Here is a 14,933-nt window from a genome sequence, read left to right as displayed (position 1 = left end):
AGATATTTTTCTAATATATATTTTGAGCTTCCTGTGATCTTTTGCTGTGAGGTTTCCTTCCTTTACCTTCTTTCATATTGATGACCATGTTTCTGTGTTTCTGTGTGTAACACATCTTTGAGCATCTTTTGCAGGGCGACAAATTCTTTCAATTTCTGTTTGCTATGAAAGGTCTTTATTTTACCTTCATTCACACATGAGAGCTTTGCAGGATATAATATTCTGGGCTGGCAGTTTTTCTCTCTTAGTACCTGGGCTATGTCTCGCCATTCCCTTCTAGCTTGTAGGGTTTCTGATGAGAAGTCTGCTGTGAGTCTAATTGAAGATCCTCTGAGAGTAATCTGACGTTTCTCTCTTGCACATTTTAGAATCTTTTCTTTATGTTTCACTGTGGTGAGTTTAATTACAACGTGTCATGGTGAGGATCTCTTTTGGTCATGTTTACTAGGGGTTCTATGAGATTCCTGTACTAGGATGTCTCTGTCCTTCTCCAAACCCGGGAAGTTCTCTGCAAGTATCTCACTAAAAAGGCCTTCTAATCCTTTCTCCCTCTCCATGCCTTCAGGAACTCCTATAACCTGAATGTTGGGTTTTTTAGTAGTATCCTGTAGATTCCCAACAATATTTTTTAGATTTCTAATTTCCTCTTCTTGTCTTTGGTTTGACTGTATATTTCTGCGCTCTGTCTTCTAAGTCCGATATTCTCTCTTCTGCTTCACTGACTCTATTTTTAAGGCTCTCTAATGTGTTTGTCATCTGATCTATTGAGTTCTTCATTTCATTTTGATTTCTCTTCACTATCACACTTCCCTGTTCTACTAGTTTCTGCATTTCATTTTGATTCCTCCTTAAGATTTCATTTTCTCGAAGGAGATTTTCTATCCCGCAGGGGTCCTGGCTGATAAGAGGCTGGTGTGGTTTAAACCACATTCACAAGTCAAAACTGGCAAACTTCTCATTTTCTCTTATTTGTGGAAGTTAGAGCATAAAATGTTGTGAATGTCATATCATTTGGTATATAGTAATAAACATTGCTTCAATGAATAATACCATGTAAATGACCATACTCTTCTTTCCCCAAGCTATGATCACTGTCATGAATTCCTTACTTTGTGAGATTAATATCTATTTTCAAGAAAAATAAAATTAAATTTAAAAGTCCTTTTCAGAGATGTGTGTGTGTGCAGTAGCAATTAAGACATTCTTTGGGGTGCCTATGTCCCAAATCTAGCCTCATGTCTAGGCTCATCATGTCTAGGCTCCAGCTACTCACTCCATCTTCCTGCTAATGCACAATAAGGTAGAGAGCAAATGCTGACTCAAATAGTTGTGTCCCTGATACTCATAATGGAGAAACAGACTGAGCTCCCAGCTCCTGGCTTCAGTGTGATACAACCTCCAGTTGTTGGAAGCATTTTGTTATTGAACTAATGGATAGGATATATTTTCTCTCCTTGCCTTTTAAATAGAGTAAATAAATAAAAATGTTAAAACCATAAAAATTCCCTTTTATTCTTACTTTTCCTATTTGGAACAGCTTTTCTTTTGAAACCTGAAATTCTTGCATCACCCTAAAATAAAATGCCAAAAACTGTAAGAACTAGGGTATTTGGTCAATTCAACTCACTCTACTTTTTTACAGTGAGAGGGCCTTAAATTTCACTGCAGTACTGTCTATATGGAATCAGTAATATAATCATTGCTTTTCATTTGGAAAATCTTGTAGGATATTAATTATTTTGCTCTTGTTATCAAAGTTTGGTCAGTAACGAATAGGGAGGACAACTAGGTCTCAGGGCATGCTATAGTAATACTAGGATAACAGCATTCTGCAAAATAGCTGTACTGGGGCTCTATTAGACATAGATCATCATTAAGTCAGTGAAACAACGAGTTCAGAGGCCCGCATCGTGATGTAGCAACTAAAGCTGCTGCCTAAGATGCTGGCATCCCATATGGCCGCTGGTTCATGACCCAGCTGCTCTACTTCTAATCCAGCTCCCTGCCAATGGCCTGAGAAAAGCAGCAGAGTATGGCCCATGTCCTTTGGCCCCTGTTACCCACATGGGAGTCTCCAGTGAAGCTCTTGGCCCCTGACTTCAGTCTAGCCCAGCGCCGGCCATTGTAGCCATTTAGAGGATAAAACAGCAGATGGAAAATCTGCCTCTCCTTCTCTCCCTCTCTGTAACTCTGCCTTCCAAATAATAAATAGTGCTATGATTTCCCAAAATGAATGATTGTTAATCAGGGCTCAATATGCATTTGAGGAAAGAAGAAAGTGACTAAAACTCAAGTAAACAGGATTACTGAGTTCTACAAATGTGCTGGAATGAGAAGGCCATGCCACTCAGGAATGGCTTCAAAACCCACCTGGCAACGAAGCCTGCCTGGCAACAGGCTGTGATTGGATGGCTTCAAATACTGCCTGTCAACAGGCTGTGATTGGTTAGGGCATAAACCACCCCTTGACCAGATTGGCTGCCTTGGCTATTTAAGCTGCTCTACCAACTGAAATAAATGAGTCTGCGGGCTGCTTGCCTCTGGCCCACTTTCACCCAACTCCCAGGGTCTGTGTGGTGACTCCGCACCTCTTGCCGCCACCATGCTCCTCCTCTCAGAACGAATCCACAGCAACATACAAATGAAAGAATTTACACAGTGTGTAACAACTATAAATGCAAAGTTAATAAATTCTCTTGAGACTAATAAGAAATGTTTCCATTTACAGTTAACAAGTCAGCTTCCAGATAATATTTTGTATGCTTTGTTGGCATTCATTTCTTCCATATGATTTATTTTAGAAAAAAATCATGAGTTCATTCAGTTAATGAACGCATTATGTATATTCATTATTTGCATTATTATTAGCAAAACATAAGTCATGGTGTGAGTGTTTGGCTTAGTAGTTAAGACACTTAAGATGCCCATTCTGGGGGCTGGTGCTGCGGTGCAGTGGGTTAATGCCCTGGCCTGAAGCACCAGCATCCCACATGGGTGCTGGTTCAAGACCCAGCTGCTCCACTTCTGATCCAGCTCTCTGCTATGGCCTGGGAAAGCAGCAGCAGATGGCCCAAATCCTTGAGCCCCTGCACCCACATGGGAGACACAGAAGCTCCTGGCTTTGGATCAGCGCAGCTCCGGCCATTGCAGGCAATTGGGGGGGTGAACCATTGGATGGAAGACCTCTCTCTCTCTCTCTCTCTCTCTCTCTGTGTGTGTGTGTGTGTGTAACTCTTTCAAATAAATCTTTTAAAAAAAAAAAAAAAGATGCCCATTCTGGGGGCTGACATTGTGGCAAAAAGGGTTAAGTCACTGCCTGTGACACTGGCATCCCAAATGAGCACCTGTTCAAGTCCTGGCTGTTCTGATTCCAATCCACATCCCTGCTAATCTAAAATCTAAAAGCAGTGGAAGATGGGCCAAGCACTTGGGCCTCTGCCACCCATGTGGAAGACACAGATGAAGCTCCTGGCTCCTGGCTGCCAGGCCCTTGCAGCTATTTGGGGAGAAGACAAGCAGATGAAAGATCTTTCTTTCTGTCTCTTCCTCTCTCTCTGTAACTTTGCCTTTCAAATAAATAAATGCATCTTACAAAAAAATGAAAATATAAAAGGATGTCCACTCTGCAAACTCTTGACTCCAACATAATGCCAAGGTAGATCACAGGAGACAATAGCTATAGTTCAAGTAATTCGGTACCTGCAACTGATGTGGATGAACAGGAATGAGTCCCTGGCTCCTCCTTTTGGCCTCAGGTTAGCCTTAGGTGTTACAGGCATTTGGAAAAGTGAACAAGCAGAGAACAACTTTCTCTCTCAATCTCTCACTCTCTCTCTCTCCTTCCTTCTCAATCTGTATCTTTGCCTCTCAAAGAAATCACTCAAAAAAATCCAAATCACTCCAGAAAGAAATAACTTTATATTTTTCCCTTTAGGAGAAAATTAAAATTAAATTAAATTTAATTTAAATAAAATTAAATTAAAATTTATTTTCTCATTTAATAGATACAAAGAACCTCAATGTGTAAACAGAAATTTTAATTTATTTTAATTTTAATTTAAATTATTCTTTAACAAATAATTGGACCAATTAAAGATTCACTTAGGTGTGAATATTATAAAAGCAGTATTGGTACAATTCAAAGGTCAGTAGGAATACTCATCCACGCGATCCTTGATCATGTGCCATGTTTCCTCTATTGTGTATTTTCCAGCCGTGTATTCTTTTCAGCCCCAACTCTTTCAAATTCTCAACGAGTCCCATTTCTATAAAATGGCTTTCTCTGAGCCATTTTCCTGTAAAAATGATAACAGCTATATCACGGCCAATTGTAAGAATATATAAACAAAACTCAGAAACAGATTTTTATTTTCAAAGAGAACGACATTACTTGGATATCAAAACTCGAGTCTTCCTCTCATGATGCAGGTTGCAGACCATGAAAACAAGGTTTTCTGGAACACCTTCAGAATAAACTGTATTGTAAAAATGGGTTCATTTATTTGGTTAAAAGTCCAGTGAAGGGGCCGGCGCCGCGGCTCACTAGGCTAATCCTCCGCCTTGCGGCACCGGCACACCGGGTTCTAGTCCCGGTCGGGGCACCGATCCTATCCTGGTTGCCCCTCTTCCAGGCCAGCTCTCTGCTGTGGCCCGGGAGTGCAGTGGAGGATGGCCCAAGTCCTTGGGTCCTGCACCCCATGGGAGACCAGGAGAAGCACCTGGCTCCTGCCATCGGAACAGCGCGGTGCGCCGGCTGCAGCGCGCTACCGCGGCGGCCATTGGAGGGTGAACCAACGGCAAAAGGAAGACCTTTCTCTCTGTCTCTCTCTCTCTCACTGTCCACTCTGCCTGTCAAAAAAAAAAAAAAAAAAAAAAAAAGTCCAGTGAAGGGCTGGCTATCCCTTGGGTATGTGGGTTGTGCTCCGGGAGCTACACAAGTGTGAGCCATGGACCCGGGCCCAGGAGATGGCGGGGGAGAATGCCCACCCATAGCCTCTGCCACCGCCCCAGCTCCAGCCCCAGCCCGGAAGCAATGATCGTGATGGTGATGGGTGCTTTGCCTGCGTTCCGGGAGCCGCGGCTCCAGTGACCCCGAGGAAGATGACGAGCCCTAGTCCCCGCAGCCGCCAGCGCTCAGGCCTTGATGAACTAAGACCCAGCACCACCCACATACTGGTCGAGATCCAGGCGCCCGGGACCCCCGAGCAGCTGGACACGCCAGAACTCGTCCCAGCTCCCCACCCAGTTCTAGAACGCTGCTTCAAGCACGAGTCTGTCCCATGTCCCAACACGACGCCCTGGAATCCCCACCCTGGCCGCTCACCCGCGTCCCAGCAGCTGCTGCCTGAAGCCTGATGTTCAACCTGTGATGCTCTCGGTGAAGAATGAGAAACCGGCCCAACTGGAGGGCCAGAGACACACAAACTGGAAGGGGCGTGGCCAGCTGGGAAGCCAGAGGGACCTCTAAACAGCAGGAACCGATGCCCAGAGGGCTACTGCAGGGGACATTCACCCTCACGGTCTGTGCTTTGGAAGAGACAGGAAGGCTGACAGGGCAGAGGGCTCCCCGCCGGCAGTGCCCTGTCCCCTTGTGTGGTGGCAGGCTGAGCCCTGCCATGGACCACAAGCTCCAAGAGGCCATGCCCAGCGATGTGCAGTCTGCGCCCCACTCCCTCTGCCTCCCTCGGCAAGCCAGCAGTCATGGCAGAGAGGCTTGTCCCGGGGCAGCGGACTCCCGGTGGCCTCTTGCAGAGGATGAAGTACCACTCTCTCCTTAAAGTGAGTCCAGCTTCTAGTGGGCATTGGCTTGTTGCGAGAGGCTGGCATTCTTGCAGCTTTGAGCTGTAAGCAGCCCTTTTTGAAGGTGGATTTTTCAGGAAGTTAGTTGCCTTGTGATCCCTGGGAGGGGGAAAAAAGCCACTTTTTTGGTCTCTGTTATCCAGACTTCCAAACATCTTAGGTCCAAATAAGTCAGTTTCCAAATACCTTCCTGCGTTATTGAGTGCTTTGATACAGTCTGGCCACTAGAGGGTAGCATTGGGTCAGTGCTCCCATTTCAGGGCAGGACTCAGTGTTTTCTCTAATTCTAGGGCCAGGGTAACTACTAGAGTGACTTGAGTGTCGGCAAAGCTAAGAGCATAGTTAACAAGAACCTTTAATGTCATGTCAAATATTGTCATTGGCTTCTTCCTTTTCCCTCTAATGCTTCTCTGGGACATTAAAGATGCAAAAAAAAAAAAAAGTAATAGTGATGGTAAAGCAAGATTCTAGGAGATGGGAGAAATGATGGAGATGTTAGGAGAGAATTTAATATATAAGGAAATACTTATTAAAGTTCTTCAAAAAGAATTATTTTGGTACTAAGAAAAAAAAAGGAAGTTTTTTTTTTATTTAAGTATGAAATCAATGTATAATTTAATATAGTCCTGTGAATGAAACAGCCAAAAAAAAAAAAAAAAAAAAAGGACTAAGGTTAGCAATCTATAGATTATATGGACAGTCCTTGATATAATTAAAATTTGATATTGTTATTATTATTATTTATTTATTTGACAGAATTACAGGGCCAACGCTATAGCACAGGGGGGTTCAGCCAGCACCAGCATCCCACCGGTTTGAGTCCCGGCTGCTTCTCTTCCAATCCAGCTCCCTGCTAATGTGACCTGAGAAAGCAGCTGAAGATGGCCTAAGTGCTTGGGCCCTGTACCCACATGGGAGTCCTAGAAGAAGTTCCTGATTCCTGGTTTTGGCCTGGCCCAGCCCCAGGCCATTGCAGTCATTTGGGGAGTGAACCACCAGCTGGAAGATCTCTATCTCTTTCTGTCTGTCTGTCTGTCTGTCTCTCTCTCTAACTCTTTCAAATAAATAAGTCTTTTTTTTTAAAATAATGGCTCATTGTTCTTTTTACCCTAAAATTATATCAGAAATCACCTAAAATACTTGAAAGATAAATTCCAAAAGTCAAAGAAAAATATGTATATGCTGTTATTGAGAATTATCTTCTCAGAGAGATTTAAAAATTAAAATCATAAAATCCATCCATTTTTCCTGCATATATCCTGTCTTACTCAGGTCCACATGAACTAGCAAACTTCACAAACCTTCAGAAGTATTCAGATACCCAAGCAGAGAGACTGCTGGAAAAACAAATATTGATAACTGTACCTCCATTTCCTACAGCACTAATTGAAATCTTTTGGACTCCCACTCCCAGATCCTTCTGCTGCAATGCCCAATGGTAGTACTATGGTATTGTTCACATATGAGGGCTTGGTCCTCAAATCTCATGTTAATGGTTAATATACTGGTTTCGATGGCCAATGGATTAAGTATGTAATACTACAATTAAGGAGTTTAGTATATAGTTTCAGTCTTTTGGTCACGGGGGGCTTGCCCTTGGAAGACAGTTCTCAGAAGTTTGACTACATGAGCTGACTGCAGCAGCTGTACTCTCTATGCTTGCTCACTATGTAATCTATCCACATATGTTCCTTCATCAACTGCCAATATCAGACACCAGACTAATGGGGACATCTCACCTAATCTTGGATTGTGAACTTCCAAAGCAATGAAGTCCAAATAAACTGTTTCTTTATGAGTTAGCTCTCCTGACAGTTATTTTAAAGTTTTAAACAGTTGCCTAAAATAGGCAGTCTCCACATTTTAATAGTCTACAAGATAAAAAATTGGAGCAAAGACAGGCTCACTTCTACAAGAGTAAGAGCTATTTTCTTGCTCCTAATAAACAAACTACATGGAGTCTCAGTTATCTCCCGCCACTATAGGCATAGGAGCAGCTACCCATGGAAGCTCTAAGACTGATTTGACTGCCAGTTCTATCTGCCCTGCTCTACATACTACATGTACATCAGAAGGACATCAGCAAATTGAGAAAAGAGGGGGAGAGGGCTCACCCACACTAGACCATACATAGTTCTATGTAGTTCTGCCTCCTCTAGTCCCCAGGTGCTCAGGGTGTGATCGGCCACCACCTGTACACTGGGTTGGAAATGGATGAAACTACCTTGCCATCTGGCTATCTGGCCATCTGCTGTACAAGTCGTTCCCAGTTACTCGTTTTATTTGAATATCTTTCAATAGAAACCTTGAAGTTTATGAGCTCCTCTCATTAAATAAACATCAACAACCTTTTCAGAACTTCTTTGACATCTGTATATTTTAAAAATATATATTTATTTACTTGAATGGCAGAGTTTTTTACAGAGAGAGGGAGAGAGGGAGAGAGGAAGAGATATTCCATTTGCAGGTCCACTCCCCAAATAGCCTCAAAGGCCAGGACTAGGCCAGGCCCAAGCCAGGAACCAGGAGCTTTATCTGGGTCTCCCACATGGGTGATAAGGGCCCAGGGACTTGGGCCATCTTCCACTGATTTATCAAGTGCATTAGTAGGTAGCTGAACCCAGAAATGGATCTAACACATATTTACAGGACATTTCACTCAACAGCTATAGAATACACACTCCCATATGGGCACCATTCGTGTCCCGGTTGCTCTACTTCTGATCCAGCTCTCTGCTATGTCCTGGGGAAAGCAATAGAAGATGGCCCGAGTCCTTGGGTCCCTGCACCCATGTGGGAGACCTGGAAGAAGCTCCTGGCTCCTGGCTTCAGAATGGCGCAGCTCCAGCATTTGCGGCTATCTGGGGAGTGAACTAGCGGGTGGAAGACCTCTCTCTCTCTCTGTCTCTACCTCTCTCTGTAACTCTGTCTTTCAAATAAATAAAATAAATATTCAAAATACATATTGTTTTCATCAGCACATGAAACATTTCTAGGATAAACCATATCAACATCAAATCCCAGTAGACTAAAAAAAAAAAAAAGAAAACATATCATATATCTTCTCAGATCATAAAGGAATAAAACTAGAAATCAGTAAGAACACTAGAAGATTTACAAACAGACAGAAATTGAAAAATATGGTACCGAATAGCCAATTGATCCTTAAGTAATCAAAGAGGAAATCAGAAAATCTCTTGAAACAAATGAAAATGAAAACACAACATATTAAAATATGTGAGATAGGGCCAGCATTGCAGTGCAATAAGTTAGGCTACTGCCTTGTGAGGGCAGTATCCTGTATTAACACCAGTTCAAGGTTGGCTTCTCCGCTGATGAATCAGCTCCCTGAGAAATGCACCTGGGGAAGGCAGCAGAGGATGGCCCAAACATTTTGGCCCCTGCCACTCACATGAGAGACCCAGATGAGATTCCTGGCTTCAGCCTGGCCCAGCCCTGGCGATTACAGTCATTTAGGGATTGAACCAGAAAATGTGTGTGTCCTCCTCTCCCTCTGTAACTTTGTTTTCAAATAAATAAATATTTTTTGTTTTTTTTTTAAAAGATTTATTTATTTACTTCAAAGTCAGAGTTATACAGAGAAAGAAGGAGAGGCAGAGCGAGAGAGGACTTCCATCAACTGGTTTACTCCCCAGTTGGCCACAACGGCCAGAGTGGTGCTAATCCAAAGCCAGGAGCCAGGAGCTTCTTCCCGGTCTCCCACATGGGTGCAGGGGCCCAACAACTTGAGCCATCTTTTGCTGCTTTCCAAGGCCATAGCAGAGAGCTGGATTGGAAATGGAGCACCCAGGACTCAAACCAGTGCCCATATGGGATGCCAGTACTGCAGCTGGTGGCTTTAACCCACTGCGCCACAGCACCAGCCTCTAAATATTTTTTTTAAATGTAGGATACTTGAAAGATAATAAAAATAAAAATAAGGTAGTTAAAGAAATATGTGCTTACAGTTTAAAAACAGATTTCTAATAAACCATCAGGTGGCCCATCTTAAGGACTTAGAAAAACAAGAAACAAACTCTTGATGACAAAAACTTTTAATGGGGGCTGGCACTATGATGTGGCGCAGTAGGTTAATCCTCCGCCTGCGGCGCCGGCATCCCATATGGGCACCAGTTCGAGTCCTGGCTGCTCCTCTTCTGATCCAGCTCTCTGCTATGGCCTGGGAAAGCAGTAGAAGATGGCCCAAATACTTGGGCCCCTGAAGCCATGTGGGAGACCGAGAAGAAGCTCCTGGTTCCTGGCTTCGGATCAGCGCAGCTCTGGCCGTTATGGCCAACTGGGGAGTGAACCAATGGACAGAAGACCTCTCTCTCTCTCTCTCTCTCTCTCTCTCTCTCTCTCTCTCTCTCCCTCTCACTGTCTGTAACTCTACCTCTCAAATAAATAAATAAAATCTTAAAAAAAAAGTTTTCAATGAATTAGATACAGAAGGAATATTCCAGGGCCAGCACTGTGAGGTAGCAGGTTTGCTGCTACCTGCTGTGCAGCATCCCATATGAGTTCTGGTTTGAGACCCAGCTGCTCCACTTCCAATCTGGCTTCCTGCTAATGCACCTAAGAAAAGCAGCAGACGATGATCCAAGTGCTTGGGCCCCTGCATCCACGTGGGAGACCCGAGAGAAGCTCCTGGCTCCTGGCTTCGGATTGGCACAGCCCCAGCTTGTGGCCATTTGGAGAGTGAATCAATGGATGAAAGACACTCTTTCTTTCTCTCTCTCTCTCTCTCTCTGCCTCACCTTCTCTGTGTAACTCTAACTTTCAAATAAATAAATAAATCTTAAAAAATGTTTAAAACAATTCAGAAATTACAATTTAAAAATTAAGTCACCAAAGAAATTGAACAAACTTATTATAAGAAACACTTGTGGAAGATCCTACTCCCGTTTTTTGAAATGGAAACAATTGCTTTTGAAGGTGGACTCACCTTAGCGACTGCGTAGCCACAAGAACGCGGGAAACTGGAACGCTGACAAAATCCTGAGCAAACTGCAACTTCCAACCTCCCCCCGCTTCCTCACTGGGGGGCTGTGAGCACGGAAGGAGTGTGCATGGTACAAACAGTCGTCACAAAATCCCCATAGGACCTGAAGAATAAAAGATACAGTGAAAGTAAACCACGGCAGGGAGCGACCCGGGAGAGAGAAACCGCCTTCCCTGTACCTGTCCTGCTCCCCACAGTTCCCGCCACTTTTCCTGAGCGGCACGAGCTGCTGCCCTCCGGCTCCCTCACCCTCACGGGCAGCTTCGCGCGGCTTCCCGCGACCCTTGTGAGGGAAGCGGTTCCCGGGCAGGGCTTGGGTCCCGTCTGCCATTCTCACGCCGGAGGGGACAGATCAGGAGACACCCGCCCTGCTTAAAGAGTACGTTTGAAAAATCCCTCCCTGGCGGCTTTTCACCCCTGCGGAAGCCCAGAGCTAGCCCTCACCACGACGTGCCCACTGGGAGCCGCGGCGTCTCCAACCTCTCGGCTCCCGGTATCTGTAACCCAGCAACGGCGCTGAAACCCAGCGCGCCAGGCCCTGCGCGTGCGCACTAAAGCCCGGCGGCCAAGGGGTGCTCAGTGCGCATGTGTAGTTTCCTCGCATTCCAAATCGGAGGGATTGCATTGCTTCCAAAACTTTGGGAGAACTTCGCTGATTGTTGTCTTGGAAAAATCAGAACTGCGCCTGTTGGAAAGTAGTCTTTGCCTTCAACTGGTGCTCAGATAGTGTGGAACTTCAGAATGCAGAAGACCTTGTCTAGAGTGGACTTTCTCTCTAAATCTCCTTGTCCGTTTATTCTCCTTTTCTAATCTCTGGATCCCAGCTGGTCTCTATAGGAATTTAGCAAATGCAACAAAAAAGGCTGTTGTCATGATTTTAGAGATTTGGCCGTATATATCATCAAGTGCAAATTTATGAGGAGAAATCAGTGCACATTTTCAAAAGGAAACTTTATTTTATTTTTCCTGTTATTTCCCCCAATTGAATCCTTAATCAACCCATGCTTCATTTTGGAGCATGGAGTAATATTTACCAAGTTTTTAAATGGCTATTCCCTTGTCCCAAATAGTTTCTCTTTTGGCAGTAGGTTAAAACACAATTTTCTTTCACTTTGTTTTCTTTTTCTGAGTTTTTCATTCTATCGTATAGGATAGATTGCTTCATGCGTTGGTACTGCATGATTTTAACTCCTTTTCATGAACATGAGGGTCTTCAAAAAAGTTCATGTAAAATGTGTATTACACTTGTGTGAATTTGGGCAGGTATTTGGCACACTGGTTAAGATGCCACAAGAGATGCCTGCATCCCAAAGGACTGCCTAGATTCCCAGGTTGAGCTGAGGCTCCTGGTTTGACATTGGTCTGACCCTAATTGTTGCCAGATTTGGGGAGTGAACCTGTCAGTGGGTGATATCTATCTCCCTCAGTATCTATGATTTTCAAATAAAATGAAAAGGAATAAATGCAAGAAATTTAAAATATATAATATTTTAATACACAGTATAGTTACAAAGTTCTTCCTCCTTATTCTTTTTAAAAAAATATTTATTTATTTATTTATTTATTTATTTGAAAGTCAGAGTTACACAAAGAGGAGAGGCAGAGAGAAAGAGAGAGAGAGATCTTCCATCTGCTGGTTCACTTCCCAAATGGCCACAATGGCCTGAGCTGTGCCAATCCGGAGCCAGCAGCCAGGAGCCTCTTCTGTGTCTCCCACGTGGGTGCAGGGACCCAAGGCCTTGGGCCATCTTCTACTGCTTCCACAGGCTATAGCAGAGAGCTGGATTGGAAGTGGATCAGCCAGGACTCAAACCGGCACTCACATGGGATGCCAGCACGGTAGGCGGAGGCTTTACCTGCTACGCCACAGCGCCAGCCCCCTTATTATTCCTGTGTAGGGTTCTCTTGGCAAATACTCCCCTCTACATTATATAAGAAGAAGTTTTAATCTCTGGAAATTTAAGAACTCACAGGGATATTTTCATTGTAATTGGGTTAAAATAATTGTGGGGCCACGTGGTGGCATAGCAGGTAAAACTGCCGACTGCAGTGCTGGCATCCTATATGGGTGCTGGTTCGAGTCCCGGCTGCTCCACTTCCCACCAAGATCTCTACTATGGCCTCAGAAAGAAGTGGAAGATGATCCAGGTCCTTGGGTACTTGCACTTACATGGGAGACCCGGAAGAAACTCCTGGCTCCTGGCTTCAGGTCGGCGCAGCTCTGGCTGTTGCAGCCATCTGGGGAGTGAACCAGCAGATGGAAGACCTCTCTCTCTCTCTCTCTCTCTCTCTCTCTCTCTCTCTCTCTGCCTCTGCCTCTCTGTAACTCTTGCCTTTCAAATAAATAAATCTTTAAAAAAAATTGCAACTGAGAATCAATCTCTTGAATTAGTCTACCAAAAAATATTATGTCTCTATTTGTCTTTTTCCCCCCAGACACAAACTTAATGCATTTCATAAATACAACTTTAGGAACACAGTGATTCTTCCCAGCATATCCGGCCTCCCACCCTTATTCCTTCTCCCTCTCCTATTCCCATTCTTATTTTTTACTAAAATCTATTTTCAATTAGCTTTATACACAGAAGATTAACTCCTTACTAAGTAAAGAATTCAACAAATAGTATGAAAAAAAAAAAACTGTTCCTCAACAGTTTTTTGATTTCTTGTTTGATTTCTTCTATGACTCACTGTTCATGCAGGAGCATGTTGTTTAGTCTCCATTTATTTGCATATGTTCTAGAGATTGTGAGTTGTTGATTTCCAGTTTCATTCCATTGTGGTCAGAGAAGATGTATGGTATGATTTCGATTTTTTTGAATTTTCTGGGACTTGATTTATGGCCTAGCGTGTAGTCTGTCCTAGAGAAAATTCCATGCACTGGTGAAAGAAATGTCTTTTCTGAAACTGTAGGATAAAAATTCCTGTAGGTATCTGTTAGGTCTATTTAGTCTGTAGTGTCTATTAACTCTGTTGTTTACGTGCTGATTTTCTGTCTGGTTGATCTGTCCATTACTGAAAGTGGGGTGTTAATTTCCCCTATTACTATGTTATGGGAGTCTGTCTCCCTTTAAATTTATTAACATTTCTTTTAAATAGCCATGTGCCCTGTAATTAGGTATGTATACATTTATTATAGGCACATCTTCCTGTTGAGTTGATCCCTTAATCATTATATAGTGTCCTTCTTTGTCTCTTTTAATAGCTTTTGTGTTAAAGTCTATTCTGTCTGATATTAGGATGACTACACTAGCTCTTTTTTGGTTTCTGTTAGCATGGAATATCTTTTTCCATCATTTCACTTTCAGTCTGCATGCATCTTTGTGGGTGAGATATATTTCTTGTAGGCAACAAATAGATAGGTTTTGTTTTTTAATCTATTCAGCCAGTCTGGGTCTTTTAACTGGAGAGTTGAGGCCATTTACATTCAAGTAATGACTTGGCCCTGCTGTTTTCCCATAAGTATTGCCATTGTTTACTATGGATTTCCTTTGTACTTTTACTGGGAGATTTTCTGCCTTCACCTTCTTTCATATTGATGACCATGTTTCTGTGTGTAGCACATCCTTAGGCTTCTTTTGTAAGGCTGGACGAGTGGTGACAGATTCTTTTAATTTGTTGGTTGTGGAAGATCTTTATTTTCCATTCATTCTTAAATGAGAGCTTTGCAGAGTACAGTATTCTGCATTGAAAGGTTTTTTTTTTTTTTTGTCTTAAGACTTGGAATATATCTCGCCATTATCTCCAAGTCTGTAGGGTTTCTGATGAGAAGTCAGCTGTGAGTCTAATTGGAGATCCTCTGAAAGTAATCTGGTGTTTCTCTTGTGCATACTTTGTAATCTTTTCTTTATGTTTTACTGTGGAGAGTTTGACTTTTCTAGCCATGTCTATTAGAAGTTCTATGTGCTTCCTGTACTTGGATGTCCCTTTCTTTCTGCAAATTAGGGAAATTTTCTGTAATTATTGCACTAAAAAGGCCTTCTAATCCATTCTCTCTTTCCATGCCTTCAAGAGCTCCTAAGACCTGTATGTTGGGTTGTTTGATAGTATCCCAGATATCTCCATGTACTGAGTCTTGAATCCAAGTACTCTGAAGTGGGATGCAAGAATTCCAACTAGTACCTAAAGTGTT

General features: G+C 43.1%; 1 long non-coding RNA gene across 6 annotated transcripts in view; it reads right to left on the bottom strand.

Moving 5' to 3' along the window:
- The window catches only part of LOC133754187 (uncharacterized), a 65,174-nt gene extending 53,854 nt beyond the window's left edge, over nucleotides 1-11,320 (bottom strand). For 5 of the 6 annotated variants that reach the window (XR_009865166.1, XR_009865167.1, XR_009865165.1 and 2 more), the window contains exons 1-2: nucleotides 11,246-11,320; nucleotides 10,745-10,904 (exon numbers count right to left, since the gene is read on the bottom strand). This is a non-coding gene — a long non-coding RNA (uncharacterized LOC133754187). Of the gene's footprint in view, nucleotides 1-4,064; nucleotides 4,296-10,744; nucleotides 10,905-11,245 lie in introns of those variants that run through there. The other variant, XR_009865164.1, reaches the window with a different exon arrangement.
- Nucleotides 11,321-14,933: the final 3,613 nt, after the last annotated feature.

This window comes from Lepus europaeus, chromosome 3, assembly GCF_033115175.1.
Source record: "Lepus europaeus isolate LE1 chromosome 3, mLepTim1.pri, whole genome shotgun sequence".
Lineage (NCBI taxonomy): Eukaryota > Metazoa > Chordata > Mammalia > Lagomorpha > Leporidae > Lepus > Lepus europaeus.
Note: the sequence above shows the minus strand (reverse complement) of the source record. Positions and strands in the feature narration are given on the sequence as shown.